The sequence below is a fragment of the Hyla sarda genome, unplaced genomic scaffold, assembly GCF_029499605.1.
Source record: "Hyla sarda isolate aHylSar1 unplaced genomic scaffold, aHylSar1.hap1 scaffold_964, whole genome shotgun sequence".
Taxonomy (NCBI): domain Eukaryota; kingdom Metazoa; phylum Chordata; class Amphibia; order Anura; family Hylidae; genus Hyla; species Hyla sarda.
In genome coordinates, this window is record NW_026610994.1 from 57,940 (window position 1) to 72,966 (window position 15,027).

Consider the following 15,027-nt stretch of genomic DNA (forward strand, 5'->3'; position numbering starts at 1 on the left):
GGGCCTTTTTAAATGCAATCCATAACCCGGATTTGCCAGGAACCCTTCTTACTCCTCCTACTTGCATGTGACACTGGGCTTAGGATCTGCATAGGAAACACACACACAAGCACACACCTACCTTTGTTGCCTGCAGATGCCTCCTTGGCTGTCCCCAAACGGTATCAAACCAACACCCACGGGAAGCTGTAAGCATAGAGGACATGCCTGCACCCCATTGGACTTACCTGTGTGGGTTAAATCCGGGTTATTTGACAACCTATGGCGGTGATGGTTCTGCTCAGGCAGAGCAGTGCTGATGCTCCTCATAAAGCTGTCGCTGCTGTGAAGGTTCTAGGTGACATCACAAATCCCTTTGGTTACATACACAACAAAGCTGGGTTGTTGTTGTTTACACTCTGCAAGGCCTGTGGAAGTGAGTGACATCATAGCACTGTAGTTCTGAGGGTTCAAGATGGATGCAACAATCTCCTGTTGCTTCTATGAAGGCCGTAATAGACGACATCACCAAACAGCTCCATAGTCACATACACAGCAAAGGAGAGATGTTGTTTACACCTAGTGATGTCAGTGGTATTGAGTGACATCACAGCACAGTGCTAAGGCTCCTGGGCCTGGACACAGCAGCGGCTGCAATATCTCAACGGAGAATACGTTTATATCTATGTGTGTGTGTGCGCATATATATATATATATATATATATATATATATATATATATATATATTTCTCCGCCGAAATCACTTTTAAACCCATTTCCACCTTTTTTTCCCTTCTCTTCCTCTTACTTTTTTTTCACGTTTTTTTACGTTTTTCTCCTTTTCGCCTCTTTTCTGGGCGTATTATTCTTCTTTTTCTTCTTTTTTTTCGTCTAATGCATACCCCATCAGTGCAGCAATGCTTATTCAATACCGCCAGCAGATGGAGACACTGGGGGATAATTTTCTAAGGATTTATACTGATTTTTCCTGTCTGAATTTGTCGCACAGAAAGTTGCAGGCCAAATATGTGTGACATTTCTGCGACTTTAGCTTCTAGAGCATTTTTACAACATTATACATAGGTGCTGAATACATAAAAAGCGACTGTTCAGCGACAGACAAGTCGCATCGGCTGAAAGTAGGCCAGAATGTCAGTCCATGTTGGAGCAGGTTTAGATACAGTCTAAAGCATAGATCTCAAAGTCTGTGCACAGAATTTAGCAAGGGCCTCGCACCTTCTGATGCATCAGGTAGGTGCACAATAGCATAGCCTAACCCTCTGTACTTTGGTCTATATTGATGCGGGACATAGACAGCCAGCTGATGACCAATCCATTAGTGCAATGGATGGCTGGAAGCATTTGTCTTTGCCTTTGCAATACCACAGAAGCAATGCATGGTCAATGTACAGCAATGACACACCTGTGTGAACAGCCAGGAGACCCCCCCCCCCCATGTTATGTTACATAGTTACATAGTTAGTACGGTCGAAAAAAGACATATGTCCATCACGTTCAACCAGGGAATTAAGGGGTAGGGGTGTGGCGCGATATTGGGGAAGGGATGAGATTTTATATTTCTTCATAAGCATTAATCTTATTTTGTCAATTAGGAACATTCAGCACCCACCCGCTATCAAGGCAGCTGCCTATCATGTCATGCCCTACCTGCACAGGTGTGCTGGCTACTCAAATGATCCAATTAAGGAGGCCATTTAGTCAGCAGCAGCAGAAGTCCTGTGCCTGGACGCTCCAACAGGGGCCAGACACAAGCAGAAGCAGAAGCAGCAGCAGCACCACCTTTTGTTTTTTGGCTGCAGCAGCAGCAAGGCCCACAGGGCTGGCTAGCTGGCTAGCCAGCAAGCAGGTAGCAATGAAAGTAGGAATCTTTCTTTTTAACCCTGTAAGGGGGTGGTGCACTGTACCCGAAGATACTGCCATATCGGGTCAATGCATAGGGCGACGGAAGCAAGCTTCGAAATCGGCCCCCGTTCTCAAAAATCCATTTAATATATGGTCCCCAGATAGGGGACGTATCAGATATTAAACTGATAAGAACAGATACTACACTTGATCTTAGCCAAAAGGCCGAGAAGCGATAACCGTGAAAGGGGCGGGCCCAACAAGGTCCCCTTCATGGGCACTATCACTGCTTGCTGTCAGGGAGGCTGCCAGACAATTTTCCATGCACACTCTGGGCTGGGGGGCAGTCAACCACCAGTACACACAGCAGAACCTAAACCCATACCATTATTGCTAAGCAGCAAGACAGGGGCCCATTGCACTCCCACGGGGCCTTTTTAAATGCAATCCATAACCCGGATTTGCCAGGAACCCTTCTTACTCCTCCTACTTGCATGTGACACTGGGCTTAGGATCTGCATAGGAAACACACACACAAGCACACACCTACCTTTGTTGCCTGCAGATGCCTCCTTGGCTGTCCCCAAACGGTATCAAACCAACACCCACGGGAAGCTGTAAGCATAGAGGACATGCCTGCACCCCATTGGACTTACCTGTGTGGGTTAAATCCGGGTTATTTGACAACCTATGGCGGTGATGGTTCTGCTCAGGCAGAGCAGTGCTGATGCTCCTCATAAAGCTGTCGCTGCTGTGAAGGTTCTAGGTGACATCACAAATCCCTTTGGTTACATACACAACAAAGCTGGGTTGTTGTTGTTTACACTCTGCAAGGCCTGTGGAAGTGAGTGACATCATAGCACTGTAGTTCTGAGGGTTCAAGATGGATGCAACAATCTCCTGTTGCTTCTATGAAGGCCGTAATAGACGACATCACCAAACAGCTCCATAGTCACATACACAGCAAAGGAGAGATGTTGTTTACACCTAGTGATGTCAGTGGTATTGAGTGACATCACAGCACAGTGCTAAGGCTCCTGGGCCTGGACACAGCAGCGGCTGCAATATCTCAACGGAGAATACGTTTATATCTATGTGTGTGTGTGCGCATATATATATATATATATATATATATATATATATATATATATATATATATTTCTCCGCCGAAATCACTTTTAAACCCATTTCCACCTTTTTTTCCCTTCTCTTCCTCTTACTTTTTTTTCACGTTTTTTTTACGTTTTTCTCCTTTTCGCCTCTTTTCTGGGCGTATTATTCTTCTTTTTCTTCTTTTTTTTCGTCTAATGCATACCCCATCAGTGCAGCAATGCTTATTCAATACCGCCAGCAGATGGAGACACTGGGGGATAATTTTCTAAGGATTTATACTGATTTTTCCTGTCTGAATTTGTCGCACAGAAAGTTGCAGGCCAAATATGTGTGACATTTCTGCGACTTTAGCTTCTAGAGCATTTTTACAACATTATACATAGGTGCTGAATACATAAAAAGCGACTGTTCAGCGACAGACAAGTCGCATCGGCTGAAAGTAGGCCAGAATGTCAGTCCATGTTGGAGCAGGTTTAGATACAGTCTAAAGCATAGATCTCAAAGTCTGTGCACAGAATTTAGCAAGGGCCTCGCACCTTCTGATGCATCAGGTAGGTGCACAATAGCATAGCCTAACCCTCTGTACTTTGGTCTATATTGATGCGGGACATAGACAGCCAGCTGATGACCAATCCATTAGTGCAATGGATGGCTGGAAGCATTTGTCTTTGCCTTTGCAATACCACAGAAGCAATGCATGGTCAATGTACAGCAATGACACACCTGTGTGAACAGCCAGGAGACCCCCCCCCCATGTTATGTTACATAGTTACATAGTTAGTACGGTCGAAAAAAGACATATGTCCATCACGTTCAACCAGGGAATTAAGGGGTAGGGGTGTGGCGCGATATTGGGGAAGGGATGAGATTTTATATTTCTTCATAAGCATTAATCTTATTTTGTCAATTAGGAACATTCAGCACCCACCCGCTATCAAGGCAGCTGCCTATCATGTCATGCCCTACCTGCACAGGTGTGCTGGCTACTCAAATGATCCAATTAAGGAGGCCATTTAGTCAGCAGCAGCAGAAGTCCTGTGCCTGGACGCTCCAACAGGGGCCAGACACAAGCAGAAGCAGAAGCAGCAGAAGCAGCAGCAGCACCACCTTTTGTTTTTTGGCTGCAGCAGCAGCAAGGCCCACAGGGCTGGCTAGCTGGCTAGCCAGCAAGCAGGTAGCAATGAAAGTAGGAATCTTTCTTTTTAACCCTGTAAGGGGGTGGTGCACTGTACCCGAAGATACTGCCATATCGGGTCAATGCATAGGGCGACGGAAGCAAGCTTCGAAATCGGCCCCCGTTCTCAAAAATCCATTTAATATATGGTCCCCAGATAGGGGACGTATCAGATATTAAACTGATAAGAACAGATACTACACTTGATCTTAGCCAAAAGGCCGAGAAGCGATAACCGTGAAAGGGGCGGGCCCAACAAGGTCCCCTTCATGGGCACTATCACTGCTTGCTGTCAGGGAGGCTGCCAGACAATTTTCCATGCACACTCTGGGCTGGGGGGCAGTCAACCACCAGTACACACAGCAGAACCTAAACCCATACCATTATTGCTAAGCAGCAAGACAGGGGCCCATTGCACTCCCACGGGGCCTTTTTAAATGCAATCCATAACCCGGATTTGCCAGGAACCCTTCTTACTCCTCCTACTTGCATGTGACACTGGGCTTAGGATCTGCATAGGAAACACACACACAAGCACACACCTACCTTTGTTGCCTGCAGATGCCTCCTTGGCTGTCCCCAAACGGTATCAAACCAACACCCACGGGAAGCTGTAAGCATAGAGGACATGCCTGCACCCCATTGGACTTACCTGTGTGGGTTAAATCCGGGTTATTTGACAACCTATGGCGGTGATGGTTCTGCTCAGGCAGAGCAGTGCTGATGCTCCTCATAAAGCTGTCGCTGCTGTGAAGGTTCTAGGTGACATCACAAATCCCTTTGGTTACATACACAACAAAGCTGGGTTGTTGTTGTTTACACTCTGCAAGGCCTGTGGAAGTGAGTGACATCATAGCACTGTAGTTCTGAGGGTTCAAGATGGATGCAACAATCTCCTGTTGCTTCTATGAAGGCCGTAATAGACGACATCACCAAACAGCTCCATAGTCACATACACAGCAAAGGAGAGATGTTGTTTACACCTAGTGATGTCAGTGGTATTGAGTGACATCACAGCACAGTGCTAAGGCTCCTGGGCCTGGACACAGCAGCGGCTGCAATATCTCAACGGAGAATACGTTTATATCTATGTGTGTGTGTGCGCATATATATATATATATATATATATATATATATATATATATATATTTCTCCGCCGAAATCACTTTTAAACCCATTTCCACCTTTTTTTCCCTTCTCTTCCTCTTACTTTTTTTTCACGTTTTTTTACGTTTTTCTCCTTTTCGCCTCTTTTCTGGGCGTATTATTCTTCTTTTTCTTCTTTTTTTTCGTCTAATGCATACCCCATCAGTGCAGCAATGCTTATTCAATACCGCCAGCAGATGGAGACACTGGGGGATAATTTTCTAAGGATTTATACTGATTTTTCCTGTCTGAATTTGTCGCACAGAAAGTTGCAGGCCAAATATGTGTGACATTTCTGCGACTTTAGCTTCTAGAGCATTTTTACAACATTATACATAGGTGCTGAATACATAAAAAGCGACTGTTCAGCGACAGACAAGTCGCATCGGCTGAAAGTAGGCCAGAATGTCAGTCCATGTTGGAGCAGGTTTAGATACAGTCTAAAGCATAGATCTCAAAGTCTGTGCACAGAATTTAGCAAGGGCCTCGCACCTTCTGATGCATCAGGTAGGTGCACAATAGCATAGCCTAACCCTCTGTACTTTGGTCTATATTGATGCGGGACATAGACAGCCAGCTGATGACCAATCCATTAGTGCAATGGATGGCTGGAAGCATTTGTCTTTGCCTTTGCAATACCACAGAAGCAATGCATGGTCAATGTACAGCAATGACACACCTGTGTGAACAGCCAGGAGACCCCCCCCCCCCCCCCCATGTTATGTTACATAGTTACATAGTTAGTACGGTCGAAAAAAGACATATGTCCATCACGTTCAACCAGGGAATTAAGGGGTAGGGGTGTGGCGCGATATTGGGGAAGGGATGAGATTTTATATTTCTTCATAAGCATTAATCTTATTTTGTCAATTAGGAACATTCAGCACCCACCCGCTATCAAGGCAGCTGCCTATCATGTCATGCCCTACCTGCACAGGTGTGCTGGCTACTCAAATGATCCAATTAAGGAGGCCATTTAGTCAGCAGCAGCAGAAGTCCTGTGCCTGGACGCTCCAACAGGGGCCAGACACAAGCAGAAGCAGAAGCAGCAGAAGCAGCAGCAGCACCACCTTTTGTTTTTTGGCTGCAGCAGCAGCAAGGCCCACAGGGCTGGCTAGCTGGCTAGCCAGCAAGCAGGTAGCAATGAAAGTAGGAATCTTTCTTTTTAACCCTGTAAGGGGGTGGTGCACTGTACCCGAAGATACTGCCATATCGGGTCAATGCATAGGGCGACGGAAGCAAGCTTCGAAATCGGCCCCCGTTCTCAAAAATCCATTTAATATATGGTCCCCAGATAGGGGACGTATCAGATATTAAACTGATAAGAACAGATACTACACTTGATCTTAGCCAAAAGGCCGAGAAGCGATAACCGTGAAAGGGGCGGGCCCAACAAGGTCCCCTTCATGGGCACTATCACTGCTTGCTGTCAGGGAGGCTGCCAGACAATTTTCCATGCACACTCTGGGCTGGGGGGCAGTCAACCACCAGTACACACAGCAGAACCTAAACCCATACCATTATTGCTAAGCAGCAAGACAGGGGCCCATTGCACTCCCACGGGGCCTTTTTAAATGCAATCCATAACCCGGATTTGCCAGGAACCCTTCTTACTCCTCCTACTTGCATGTGACACTGGGCTTAGGATCTGCATAGGAAACACACACACAAGCACACACCTACCTTTGTTGCCTGCAGATGCCTCCTTGGCTGTCCCCAAACGGTATCAAACCAACACCCACGGGAAGCTGTAAGCATAGAGGACATGCCTGCACCCCATTGGACTTACCTGTGTGGGTTAAATCCGGGTTATTTGACAACCTATGGCGGTGATGGTTCTGCTCAGGCAGAGCAGTGCTGATGCTCCTCATAAAGCTGTCGCTGCTGTGAAGGTTCTAGGTGACATCACAAATCCCTTTGGTTACATACACAACAAAGCTGGGTTGTTGTTGTTTACACTCTGCAAGGCCTGTGGAAGTGAGTGACATCATAGCACTGTAGTTCTGAGGGTTCAAGATGGATGCAACAATCTCCTGTTGCTTCTATGAAGGCCGTAATAGACGACATCACCAAACAGCTCCATAGTCACATACACAGCAAAGGAGAGATGTTGTTTACACCTAGTGATGTCAGTGGTATTGAGTGACATCACAGCACAGTGCTAAGGCTCCTGGGCCTGGACACAGCAGCGGCTGCAATATCTCAACGGAGAATACGTTTATATCTATGTGTGTGTGTGCGCATATATATATATATATATATATATATATATATATATATATATATATATTTCTCCGCCGAAATCACTTTTAAACCCATTTCCACCTTTTTTTCCCTTCTCTTCCTCTTACTTTTTTTTCACGTTTTTTTTACGTTTTTCTCCTTTTCGTCTCTTTTCTGGGCGTATTATTCTTCTTTTTCTTCTTTTTTTTCGTCTAATGCATACCCCATCAGTGCAGCAATGCTTATTCAATACCGCCAGCAGATGGAGACACTGGGGGATAATTTTCTAAGGATTTATACTGATTTTTCCTGTCTGAATTTGTCGCACAGAAAGTTGCAGGCCAAATATGTGTGACATTTCTGCGACTTTAGCTTCTAGAGCATTTTTACAACATTATACATAGGTGCTGAATACATAAAAAGCGACTGTTCAGCGACAGACAAGTCGCATCGGCTGAAAGTAGGCCAGAATGTCAGTCCATGTTGGAGCAGGTTTAGATACAGTCTAAAGCATAGATCTCAAAGTCTGTGCACAGAATTTAGCAAGGGCCTCGCACCTTCTGATGCATCAGGTAGGTGCACAATAGCATAGCCTAACCCTCTGTACTTTGGTCTATATTGATGCGGGACATAGACAGCCAGCTGATGACCAATCCATTAGTGCAATGGATGGCTGGAAGCATTTGTCTTTGCCTTTGCAATACCACAGAAGCAATGCATGGTCAATGTACAGCAATGACACACCTGTGTGAACAGCCAGGAGACCCCCCCCCCCCCCATGTTATGTTACATAGTTACATAGTTAGTACGGTCGAAAAAAGACATATGTCCATCACGTTCAACCAGGGAATTAAGGGGTAGGGGTGTGGCGCGATATTGGGGAAGGGATGAGATTTTATATTTCTTCATAAGCATTAATCTTATTTTGTCAATTAGGAACATTCAGCACCCACCCGCTATCAAGGCAGCTGCCTATCATGTCATGCCCTACCTGCACAGGTGTGCTGGCTACTCAAATGATCCAATTAAGGAGGCCATTTAGTCAGCAGCAGCAGAAGTCCTGTGCCTGGACGCTCCAACAGGGGCCAGACACAAGCAGAAGCAGAAGCAGCAGAAGCAGCAGCAGCACCACCTTTTGTTTTTTGGCTGCAGCAGCAGCAAGGCCCACAGGGCTGGCTAGCTGGCTAGCCAGCAAGCAGGTAGCAATGAAAGTAGGAATCTTTCTTTTTAACCCTGTAAGGGGGTGGTGCACTGTACCCGAAGATACTGCCATATCGGGTCAATGCATAGGGCGACGGAAGCAAGCTTCGAAATCGGCCCCCGTTCTCAAAAATCCATTTAATATATGGTCCCCAGATAGGGGACGTATCAGATATTAAACTGATAAGAACAGATACTACACTTGATCTTAGCCAAAAGGCCGAGAAGCGATAACCGTGAAAGGGGCGGGCCCAACAAGGTCCCCTTCATGGGCACTATCACTGCTTGCTGTCAGGGAGGCTGCCAGACAATTTTCCATGCACACTCTGGGCTGGGGGGCAGTCAACCACCAGTACACACAGCAGAACCTAAACCCATACCATTATTGCTAAGCAGCAAGACAGGGGCCCATTGCACTCCCACGGGGCCTTTTTAAATGCAATCCATAACCCGGATTTGCCAGGAACCCTTCTTACTCCTCCTACTTGCATGTGACACTGGGCTTAGGATCTGCATAGGAAACACACACACAAGCACACACCTACCTTTGTTGCCTGCAGATGCCTCCTTGGCTGTCCCCAAACGGTATCAAACCAACACCCACGGGAAGCTGTAAGCATAGAGGACATGCCTGCACCCCATTGGACTTACCTGTGTGGGTTAAATCCGGGTTATTTGACAACCTATGGCGGTGATGGTTCTGCTCAGGCAGAGCAGTGCTGATGCTCCTCATAAAGCTGTCGCTGCTGTGAAGGTTCTAGGTGACATCACAAATCCCTTTGGTTACATACACAACAAAGCTGGGTTGTTGTTGTTTACACTCTGCAAGGCCTGTGGAAGTGAGTGACATCATAGCACTGTAGTTCTGAGGGTTCAAGATGGATGCAACAATCTCCTGTTGCTTCTATGAAGGCCGTAATAGACGACATCACCAAACAGCTCCATAGTCACATACACAGCAAAGGAGAGATGTTGTTTACACCTAGTGATGTCAGTGGTATTGAGTGACATCACAGCACAGTGCTAAGGCTCCTGGGCCTGGACACAGCAGCGGCTGCAATATCTCAACGGAGAATACGTTTATATCTATGTGTGTGTGTGCGCATATATATATATATATATATATATATATATATATATATATATTTCTCCGCCGAAATCACTTTTAAACCCATTTCCACCTTTTTTTCCCTTCTCTTCCTCTTACTTTTTTTTCACGTTTTTTTACGTTTTTCTCCTTTTCGCCTCTTTTCTGGGCGTATTATTCTTCTTTTTCTTCTTTTTTTTCGTCTAATGCATACCCCATCAGTGCAGCAATGCTTATTCAATACCGCCAGCAGATGGAGACACTGGGGGATAATTTTCTAAGGATTTATACTGATTTTTCCTGTCTGAATTTGTCGCACAGAAAGTTGCAGGCCAAATATGTGTGACATTTCTGCGACTTTAGCTTCTAGAGCATTTTTACAACATTATACATAGGTGCTGAATACATAAAAAGCGACTGTTCAGCGACAGACAAGTCGCATCGGCTGAAAGTAGGCCAGAATGTCAGTCCATGTTGGAGCAGGTTTAGATACAGTCTAAAGTATAGATCTCAAAGTCTGTGCACAGAATTTAGCAAGGGCCTCGCACCTTCTGATGCATCAGGTAGGTGCACAATAGCATAGCCTAACCCTCTGTACTTTGGTCTATATTGATGCGGGACATAGACAGCCAGCTGATGACCAATCCATTAGTGCAATGGATGGCTGGAAGCATTTGTCTTTGCCTTTGCAATACCACAGAAGCAATGCATGGTCAATGTACAGCAATGACACACCTGTGTGAACAGCCAGGAGACCCCCCCCCCCCCCCCCATGTTATGTTACATAGTTACATAGTTAGTACGGTCGAAAAAAGACATATGTCCATCACGTTCAACCAGGGAATTAAGGGGTAGGGGTGTGGCGCGATATTGGGGAAGGGATGAGATTTTATATTTCTTCATAAGCATTAATCTTATTTTGTCAATTAGGAACATTCAGCACCCACCCGCTATCAAGGCAGCTGCCTATCATGTCATGCCCTACCTGCACAGGTGTGCTGGCTACTCAAATGATCCAATTAAGGAGGCCATTTAGTCAGCAGCAGCAGAAGTCCTGTGCCTGGACGCTCCAACAGGGGCCAGACACAAGCAGAAGCAGAAGCAGCAGCAGCACCACCTTTTGTTTTTTGGCTGCAGCAGCAGCAAGGCCCACAGGGCTGGCTAGCTGGCTAGCCAGCAAGCAGGTAGCAATGAAAGTAGGAATCTTTCTTTTTAACCCTGTAAGGGGGTGGTGCACTGTACCCGAAGATACTGCCATATCGGGTCAATGCATAGGGCGACGGAAGCAAGCTTCGAAATCGGCCCCCGTTCTCAAAAATCCATTTAATATATGGTCCCCAGATAGGGGACGTATCAGATATTAAACTGATAAGAACAGATACTACACTTGATCTTAGCCAAAAGGCCGAGAAGCGATAACCGTGAAAGGGGCGGGCCCAACAAGGTCCCCTTCATGGGCACTATCACTGCTTGCTGTCAGGGAGGCTGCCAGACAATTTTCCATGCACACTCTGGGCTGGGGGGCAGTCAACCACCAGTACACACAGCAGAACCTAAACCCATACCATTATTGCTAAGCAGCAAGACAGGGGCCCATTGCACTCCCACGGGGCCTTTTTAAATGCAATCCATAACCCGGATTTGCCAGGAACCCTTCTTACTCCTCCTACTTGCATGTGACACTGGGCTTAGGATCTGCATAGGAAACACACACACAAGCACACACCTACCTTTGTTGCCTGCAGATGCCTCCTTGGCTGTCCCCAAACGGTATCAAACCAACACCCACGGGAAGCTGTAAGCATAGAGGACATGCCTGCACCCCATTGGACTTACCTGTGTGGGTTAAATCCGGGTTATTTGACAACCTATGGCGGTGATGGTTCTGCTCAGGCAGAGCAGTGCTGATGCTCCTCATAAAGCTGTCGCTGCTGTGAAGGTTCTAGGTGACATCACAAATCCCTTTGGTTACATACACAACAAAGCTGGGTTGTTGTTGTTTACACTCTGCAAGGCCTGTGGAAGTGAGTGACATCATAGCACTGTAGTTCTGAGGGTTCAAGATGGATGCAACAATCTCCTGTTGCTTCTATGAAGGCCGTAATAGACGACATCACCAAACAGCTCCATAGTCACATACACAGCAAAGGAGAGATGTTGTTTACACCTAGTGATGTCAGTGGTATTGAGTGACATCACAGCACAGTGCTAAGGCTCCTGGGCCTGGACACAGCAGCGGCTGCAATATCTCAACGGAGAATACGTTTATATCTATGTGTGTGTGTGCGCATATATATATATATATATATATATATATATATATATATATATATATTTCTCCGCCGAAATCACTTTTAAACCCATTTCCACCTTTTTTTCCCTTCTCTTCCTCTTACTTTTTTTTCACGTTTTTTTACGTTTTTCTCCTTTTCGCCTCTTTTCTGGGCGTATTATTCTTCTTTTTCTTCTTTTTTTTCGTCTAATGCATACCCCATCAGTGCAGCAATGCTTATTCAATACCGCCAGCAGATGGAGACACTGGGGGATAATTTTCTAAGGATTTATACTGATTTTTCCTGTCTGAATTTGTCGCACAGAAAGTTGCAGGCCAAATATGTGTGACATTTCTGCGACTTTAGCTTCTAGAGCATTTTTACAACATTATACATAGGTGCTGAATACATAAAAAGCGACTGTTCAGCGACAGACAAGTCGCATCGGCTGAAAGTAGGCCAGAATGTCAGTCCATGTTGGAGCAGGTTTAGATACAGTCTAAAGCATAGATCTCAAAGTCTGTGCACAGAATTTAGCAAGGGCCTCGCACCTTCTGATGCATCAGGTAGGTGCACAATAGCATAGCCTAACCCTCTGTACTTTGGTCTATATTGATGCGGGACATAGACAGCCAGCTGATGACCAATCCATTAGTGCAATGGATGGCTGGAAGCATTTGTCTTTGCCTTTGCAATACCACAGAAGCAATGCATGGTCAATGTACAGCAATGACACACCTGTGTGAACAGCCAGGAGACCCCCCCCCCCCCCCCATGTTATGTTACATAGTTACATAGTTAGTACGGTCGAAAAAAGACATATGTCCATCACGTTCAACCAGGGAATTAAGGGGTAGGGGTGTGGCGCGATATTGGGGAAGGGATGAGATTTTATATTTCTTCATAAGCATTAATCTTATTTTGTCAATTAGGAACATTCAGCACCCACCCGCTATCAAGGCAGCTGCCTATCATGTCATGCCCTACCTGCACAGGTGTGCTGGCTACTCAAATGATCCAATTAAGGAGGCCATTTAGTCAGCAGCAGCAGAAGTCCTGTGCCTGGACGCTCCAACAGGGGCCAGACACAAGCAGAAGCAGCAGAAGCAGCAGCAGCACCACCTTTTGTTTTTTGGCTGCAGCAGCAGCAAGGCCCACAGGGCTGGCTAGCTGGCTAGCCAGCAAGCAGGTAGCAATGAAAGTAGGAATCTTTCTTTTTAACCCTGTAAGGGGGTGGTGCACTGTACCCGAAGATACTGCCATATCGGGTCAATGCATAGGGCGACGGAAGCAAGCTTCGAAATCGGCCCCCGTTCTCAAAAATCCATTTAATATATGGTCCCCAGATAGGGGACGTATCAGATATTAAACTGATAAGAACAGATACTACACTTGATCTTAGCCAAAAGGCCGAGAAGCGATAACCGTGAAAGGGGCGGGCCCAACAAGGTCCCCTTCATGGGCACTATCACTGCTTGCTGTCAGGGAGGCTGCCAGACAATTTTCCATGCACACTCTGGGCTGGGGGGCAGTCAACCACCAGTACACACAGCAGAACCTAAACCCATACCATTATTGCTAAGCAGCAAGACAGGGGCCCATTGCACTCCCACGGGGCCTTTTTAAATGCAATCCATAACCCGGATTTGCCATTGCCAGGAACCCTTCTTACTCCTCCTACTTGCATGTGACACTGGGCTTAGGATCTGCATAGGAAACACACACACAAGCACACACCTACCTTTGTTGCCTGCAGATGCCTCCTTGGCTGTCCCCAAACGGTATCAAACCAACACCCACGGGAAGCTGTAAGCATAGAGGACATGCCTGCACCCCATTGGACTTACCTGTGTGGGTTAAATCCGGGTTATTTGACAACCTATGGCGGTGATGGTTCTGCTCAGGCAGAGCAGTGCTGATGCTCCTCATAAAGCTGTCGCTGCTGTGAAGGTTCTAGGTGACATCACAAATCCCTTTGGTTACATACACAACAAAGCTGGGTTGTTGTTGTTTACACTCTGCAAGGCCTGTGGAAGTGAGTGACATCATAGCACTGTAGTTCTGAGGGTTCAAGATGGATGCAACAATCTCCTGTTGCTTCTATGAAGGCCGTAATAGACGACATCACCAAACAGCTCCATAGTCACATACACAGCAAAGGAGAGATGTTGTTTACACCTAGTGATGTCAGTGGTATTGAGTGACATCACAGCACAGTGCTAAGGCTCCTGGGCCTGGACACAGCAGCGGCTGCAATATCTCAACGGAGAATACGTTTATATCTATGTGTGTGTGTGCGCATATATATATATATATATATATATAATATATATATATATATATATTTCTCCGCCGAAATCACTTTTAAACCCATTTCCACCTTTTTTTCCCTTCTCTTCCTCTTACTTTTTTTTCACGTTTTTTTACGTTTTTCTCCTTTTCGCCTCTTTTCTGGGCGTATTATTCTTCTTTTTCTTCTTTTTTTTCGTCTAATGCATACCCCATCAGTGCAGCAATGCTTATTCAATACCGCCAGCAGATGGAGACACTGGGGGATAATTTTCTAAGGATTTATACTGATTTTTCCTGTCTGAATTTGTCGCACAGAAAGTTGCAGGCCAAATATGTGTGACATTTCTGCGACTTTAGCTTCTAGAGCATTTTTACAACATTATACATAGGTGCTGAATACATAAAAAGCGACTGTTCAGCGACAGACAAGTCGCATCGGCTGAAAGTAGGCCAGAATGTCAGTCCATGTTGGAGCAGGTTTAGATACAGTCTAAAGCATAGATCTCAAAGTCTGTGCACAGAATTTAGCAAGGGCCTCGCACCTTCTGATGCATCAGGTAGGTGCACAATAGCATAGCCTAACCCTCTGTACTTTGGTCTATATTGATGCGGGACATAGACAGCCAGCTGATGACCAATCCATTAGTGCAATGGATGGCTGGAAGCATTTGTCTTTG

General features: G+C 45.9%; 6 non-coding genes across 6 annotated transcripts; all 6 read right to left on the bottom strand.

Annotated features, from left to right (window-relative positions):
- Nucleotides 1-1,888: 1,888 nt before the first annotated feature.
- Nucleotides 1,889-2,079, bottom strand: LOC130351206 (U2 spliceosomal RNA). Its single transcript, XR_008887955.1, has one exon. It is a non-coding gene; the product is annotated as a U2 spliceosomal RNA (small nuclear RNA).
- Nucleotides 2,080-4,171: 2,092 nt separating this feature from the next.
- On the bottom strand, nt 4,172-4,362 carry LOC130351207 (U2 spliceosomal RNA). The gene has a single exon (XR_008887956.1). It is a non-coding gene; the product is annotated as a U2 spliceosomal RNA (small nuclear RNA).
- Nucleotides 4,363-6,454: 2,092 nt separating this feature from the next.
- On the bottom strand, nt 6,455-6,645 carry LOC130351208 (U2 spliceosomal RNA). The gene has a single exon (XR_008887957.1). It is a non-coding gene; the product is annotated as a U2 spliceosomal RNA (small nuclear RNA).
- Nucleotides 6,646-8,739: 2,094 nt separating this feature from the next.
- Nucleotides 8,740-8,930, bottom strand: LOC130351209 (U2 spliceosomal RNA). Its single transcript, XR_008887958.1, has one exon. It is a non-coding gene; the product is annotated as a U2 spliceosomal RNA (small nuclear RNA).
- Nucleotides 8,931-11,011: 2,081 nt separating this feature from the next.
- LOC130351210 (U2 spliceosomal RNA) lies at nt 11,012-11,202 on the bottom strand. Its single transcript, XR_008887959.1, has one exon. It is a non-coding gene; the product is annotated as a U2 spliceosomal RNA (small nuclear RNA).
- A 2,087-nt stretch (nt 11,203-13,289) lies between these two features.
- On the bottom strand, nt 13,290-13,480 carry LOC130351212 (U2 spliceosomal RNA). Its single transcript, XR_008887961.1, has one exon. It is a non-coding gene; the product is annotated as a U2 spliceosomal RNA (small nuclear RNA).
- Nucleotides 13,481-15,027: the final 1,547 nt, after the last annotated feature.